We start from the raw sequence: 6247 nt of genomic DNA on the forward strand, positions 1-6247 counted from the left end.
CCTGCGCGTCCGGAGCCTGTGCTCCGCAACGGGAGAGGCCACAACAGTGAGAGGCCCGCGTACCGCAAAAAAAAAATAAAATAAAATAAAAAATAAAAAGTCCTCCTAGGTTGAAAGGAACACTGAAGAAGTAGGGCACCTCAGGGGAGGTAAAAGGGCAGGAAGCTGGCCATGAGCCCAAGGTCAAGTCTTACTGTTAACTGACAAAGAGAAGAGAAACAGGTGTGTGGCCCAGACAGAGACACCAAGTCTGCAGGCATCGGAGAGGTGCTGGAAGGGACAGGACGGCAAGACAACCCCAGGGTCCAAAAATAATAGCTACCATGGACTTTCTCCTCTGTGCCTGACACTTTAGGTGGTTCATTTCTAGACCTTACAGCAACCCCAGAACGTAGGAAATAGTATTCCACATGGATGAGAAGGCAGAAAGGTGAAGAGATGCAAGCCTCACAGTTAGTAAGTGTGGGTCTGACTCCAAAGTCCACTACACCAGCTGCAATCTGGGTCTAGAAGGGGAAGGAGTAGGTGAATCTCTAAGTAGGACTGTGGCCAAGGCTGGTGGGCCAGGCTGGGGACCCATGTATCCTATCTGGGTCCTGTTCTCTCCACCCTGGCAGCATCAGGGCAAGGACCCGTTACCCCAGGCTTCCTGGAGCTGGTGCTGGCTCCTCAGCTCCCAGCAGCCCCTCGTCATAGCAGGCAGAGGCCCTAGGAACTTCTGAATCAAAAGAATGGAGTGAATAAGGCATATTCTCTCCAGCTCCTTGCAAGTAGGTTTGATTAATTTAGAGTTTCATCGTGCTTGGGTCATTGATGAATTCCATTTAAGTATTGTTGAGAAGCTAATGAGTTTGGGAATCAAACTGTGGCATTTAGAGCCCCTTTCTCTGTCCTCGGGAAGGTCCCCGTGGGCTTAAGCCCCTGTGCATGTGTGACATGCTGGCCACAGATGTTCAGATCACGTATTGGAATGACAGATAGAAACATACAGGAGTGGAGTGGCAGGGACACCTCGTTTGTAAGCAGATTCTGAGTTGAAACCATGAGATCTGACTCATGTGAAGATGGACTGAAGTGAGAGTGTCAATTTCCAGCAGATGCAACTGGCAATGGCAGGAGCCCAGCTGCCCACACCTGCTCTGGGTCACAGCATCCCTGGGCTTGGCAGGAGAGGACCAGTCCAAACACACTCACATGCTCATCTGTCTCTTTCTCGGGAAGCAAATGCAGGAAGCTCTTTGGCTGCTCCCTTCCCCACTTCTTACACTCCTCTGAGACCAACCAGTGGACTCCTCCTCCAGCCCCGCCTCCACCCCTCCCTTTGTGAAGTCCCAGGAGATGCCCAAGGAGCACGCTGGTGCGGCGCCCAGCACTCTGCTGTGCATTACCCTTTCCCATCTCTGGCATTTTCTCTCCACCTCCAGAGGCTTGGAAGTGACCAGGGCAAACTAGGCCCTTCACCCACCATTCACACCATATACCCGCCACCATCCCATGAGGCTAAAAAAAAAAAAACAAAAACAAAAAACAAGGTAAAACAAAAACAACAAAAAAATCTTTTGTACAGAGATATATTTTTATTATACAAAGTTTGTACAGTACCAAAAAAGAAAGAAAAAAAAGGTGTAAATTTTTTTTCATTATTGTAGGTAATGGTAGTGGAAGCCTTTTTGTAAATGTAATAAAATGTATAAATGGTTTTCAGAAAACATCAAGTGCTGTAAATATGTAATCTACACACCTCCTTGGCTTGTCTGCAGTATATACATTTAATTTATCTGTCTCTGTATATGAGGCTTCCCCCTGGGGTCCTGCATTATGGTACTTTCCTCAATTTGAAAGCAATTTTAAAATTTTTGAATTCAAATAAAATATAAATTTTGCATTGGTTTTCTTACCTTTTTTATGGCCTTTTTCATGGCTAGGGGCAAGTGTTTGTTGGGGAAGGGGAGGAAAGCTATTTGGGACAAAAAGTCAAGTGGAAATGTGGAAATCCCTTTCTTAAATGGCTTTGTGTTGCCTCCAGTACATGTTGGGAACTCCCAGCAAAAGTGATAGTGGAGGCACCATATGCAAAACTTAACTCAAAATGGATCAAATTCCTAAACAAAAGACCTAAAACTATAAAATGTTTACAAGAAAACATGGGAAAGCTTTGTAACTTTAGACTTGGCAATGATTTCGTAAAATAGATGAATTGGGCTTCATAAAAATTTAAAACTTCTGTACGTTAAAGGACACAACAGAGTGAAAAGGCAACCTATGGAGCAGGAGAAAATATTTGCAAATCATATATCTGATAAGGGATTAATATCCAGAATATATAAAGAGTTCCTACTGCTCAACAATGAAAACAAATAACCTGATTTAAAAATGGGCAAGTGACTTGAACAGACATTTCTCCAAAGAAGATATAAAATGGCCAACAAGTACCTGAGAAGATGCTCAACATCACTAATCATTAGGGAAATGCAAATCAAAACCTCAGTGAGAGCCACCTAACATCCATTAGGATAACTACTATAAAAAACATGAAAAAAACAAAACAAAAAACAGAAAATAACAGGTGTTGGTAAGGATGTCGGGAAATTGGAATCCTTGTGCACTGTTGCTGGGAATGTAAAATGATGCAGCCACTATGGAAAACAGTGTGGAGGTTCCTCAAAAAATTGAAAATAGAACCACCATATGATCCAGCAATTCCACTTCTGTATATCCAAAGAAAATGAAATCACTATCTCAAAGAGATATCTGTTCTCCCATGTTCATTGCAGCATTATTCACAATAACCAAGGTATGGAAATAACTTGTGTCCGTCAATGGATGAACGGATAAAGAAAATGTGTATTTGTATATATACATGTATATATAATGTATGTGTGTGTATACATACACACAATGACATAAATAATTATAAATTTTTTTTAATTATAGTGATGCTCAGGTCGGCTCAGGACAGAATCCTGGGGACAAAGAAGCTGCTCCCCTTCAGGATGGGGTCTGGCCTGAACTGAGGAGGTCAGGGTCTAAGGACTGCAGTCTAAAGGGCAGGTGGCTTAAGCAGAAGGAATCCATAGCAGAGAAAGGCCAAATCAGGAGGGTCATCCAGGCCATCATCCAAAGGCCACTAAAGGAGAGGTGAGGAAGGAAAGAAAAGACTGGCAAGAACTAGGAGTCTCCTTCTCTAAATGCATATGTATATTAGAAGTCATCATTTTCATGGAAATTTCATCCAGACTACCTTCAGGTTCCCAACTCCCACTATCCTTCACTTTTGCACTGCATCCTGGATCCCATTGTACCCCAGTCACCTCAGTAACCTGATTTATATGAACGTTCCCAGTTTTAAAAATCACATTTCATCTGGGACATAATGTGTTGTATTTACCTCCTGGCCACAGAGAACCAGCTGTGTAGACCCAGCCCTCCCATCAGGGATGTCAGTACCTTGGCTGGGATTCAAGGTCAGGAACTGGACTGTTGTAAAACACAGGCAACTGGTGGATTAGGAGCTGGGAGGGCAAAGTAGCAAGTATTAAATCTAAGTTCCAAATATAAATTCACCCAGCATAGAAACACTTTATAATAAATTGCATACAATTTCTAGACACCTTTAGAGTGAGGAACACTCCCAAACACTATGCTAGGACAGGCTTTCATAAGACTAAGGACATAGAGGGACAGTGCCTGTGAGACAGTGCCTGTAAGATCACCGAACACCAAAAGAAGAGCATGCCTTTGAACTAAGAAATCAAATAAGAACCCAAATTACTCCATCCCTCACTCCAATAGGATCACCTGTTATTCCTGATCTAGGAAATTCCTCTACATTTATGTTATCATGGACAGAAAAGGGGCACTCAACATACCTACAATGTTTCTATGAGAACAAAACAGAAAATAAGTAGTGAAACGTTTTAGCTAATGAAAATACTCCCTTAAGAAATAAAGGACAAGAATCATTTTTAAAAGCATTCCAACATTAATTAACTATAATTAAACAGGCAATTGCAAATATTACAATGCAACACAAATAAGTTAAAAAACTCAAAATACAAATGGACATATAACAGGAAGAAGTAAAATGAGAGCTTACCAAAAAAAGCAATAGCTTAGAAATTAAGACCAACCTGCAAAGTGTCCTAGAGATAATAGACACAGAAAGAAAGTATAATAAAGACATATAGAAAGAAAATTAAAGCACTTAAGAAAATAAAAATCAAATAAAGAAGTAAAAAGGATGAGGGGTAAATTAGGGGTTTGGGATTAACATATACACACCACTATATATAAAATAGATAATCAACAAGGACCTACTGTATAGCACAGGGAACTCTATTCAATATTCTGTAATAACCTATATGGGAAAAGAATCTGAAAAGGAATGGATATATATATGGATATGGATAACTGAATCACTTTGCTGTACACCTGAAACTAACACAATGTTGGAAATCAACTATACTCCAATATAAAATAAAAATTAGATTTAAAAAAATAAAAATAAAAGGATAAGCATGGAAGACAAACAAAGATAAAGTAATTTATGTGCAATAGGAGTCCCTGAAGAAGGAAATATAAATAAATGGAACAGAATTGATATTTATAGCACTCTAAGGAAAATTTCTAGAACTAAAAACCTTTAACCTATATGTTGAAAGTCCCCATGTTCCAGGGGAAATTATCCTGGAATAGCCAACTCTGAGACATATCCCAGTAAAACTCTATTTTAAAGAAAAAGAAAACATTCTCTGGGTCTCCAGGTTAAAAATTAAGTCAGTTGCAAGGAAAGAAAATAAAGGTGTCATCAGATTTCTTAATAGCAACACACAAAGTGAAACGAGTAAAGCAACATTTTCAACAAACTGAAGGAAAGAAAGTATAAGCCAAGGGCTGTATATACACCGATTATTAAGCATCAAGACTATGAAAACACAGTGTTAAAAATTCAAGAACTAAGAAATATTTTGCTCAAGAGCCCTTCTCAAAAATCTAATGGAAGGGGCTTCCCTGATGGCGCAGTGGTTGAGAGTCCGCCTACCGATTCAGGGGACGCGGGTTCGTGCCCCGGTCTGGGAAGATCCCACGTGCCACGGAGCAGCTGGGCCCGTGAGCCATGGCCGCTGAGCCTGCGCGTCCGGAGCCTGTGCTCCACAACGGGAGAGGCCACAGCAGTGAGAGGCCCGCGTACCGCGCACACACACACACAAAAATCTAATGGGAGGACGAGTTGCATCCAACCAAGTGATAACTGGGAAACTTCGGCAAAAGGACTGGTATGACTGGGACTGAGAATTGTTTATATCAAAATCTAAAATGAAGTTGGAGATAAAGAATAGTATGTAAATGCCATATTTCCGACAAAGTGGAAATAACATACTTTGTTAACAGGGAGAGAAAGGGGGAAAGTAAAATGACTCATTGATTGTGACATAAGTAATAGGTGGGCGTCAAATGACAGTATAAAGAGGGATCTCTCAAACTTGGAAATATTGAAATTTGGGGCTGAATGCTTTTTTGTTGCTGGTCTTGGCTGTCCTCTGCATTATAGGACATGTAGTAGCATCCCTGGCCTCTACCCACTAGATGCTTGTACCTCTCCCCCCCAAGCTGTGAAACAAGCTAAAATATTTCCAGACATTGCCAGATATCTTCTGGGGAGCAAAACTGACACTCGCACAGACACATGCGCACACACCCTCCCTCCATTGAGAACCACTGATACAAAGCTAATAAAATAGCAAGGACATAAGTAGAGAAAAAGAGGACTAAGGGCACTACATAAGTATATTAGTATAAATGAAATTGCTAAAATAAAAATATTTATATTGTTAACTATTAATACATGTATTTTTAATGTACCCAAAATATCACATTGTGAAAGAACAAGTAAATATGATAAATACACAAAGTAAATACAACATAAAATAATATGACAGATCTGAAAACAAACAGTCCTTATGTCATGAAATGTAATTAGGTTTAATTCACCTAATAAAATAAACAGATTTTCAGATTAGCTCACAAAGTAAAGCTCAACTCTATGCTGTCACGAGAGGCAGACCTAAAATAAAGTGACTCAAAATAGCTAAAAACAAATGAAGAGGCACACCTTCTCTGTGGTCCAAGACATTTACACATTCTGGAAACCTAAACCTTTAGTGGGGGAGGGGTGGGGAGGGAGGAGCTCTCACATCCACACTTTGGGGCCAGATATGGGCACCCTGAGAACCAGAGCCAAGTGGAC

Source organism: Lipotes vexillifer, unplaced genomic scaffold (assembly GCF_000442215.2).
Source record: "Lipotes vexillifer unplaced genomic scaffold, Lipotes_vexillifer_v1.1 scaffold213, whole genome shotgun sequence".
Classification (NCBI taxonomy): Eukaryota; Metazoa; Chordata; class Mammalia; order Artiodactyla; family Lipotidae; genus Lipotes; species Lipotes vexillifer.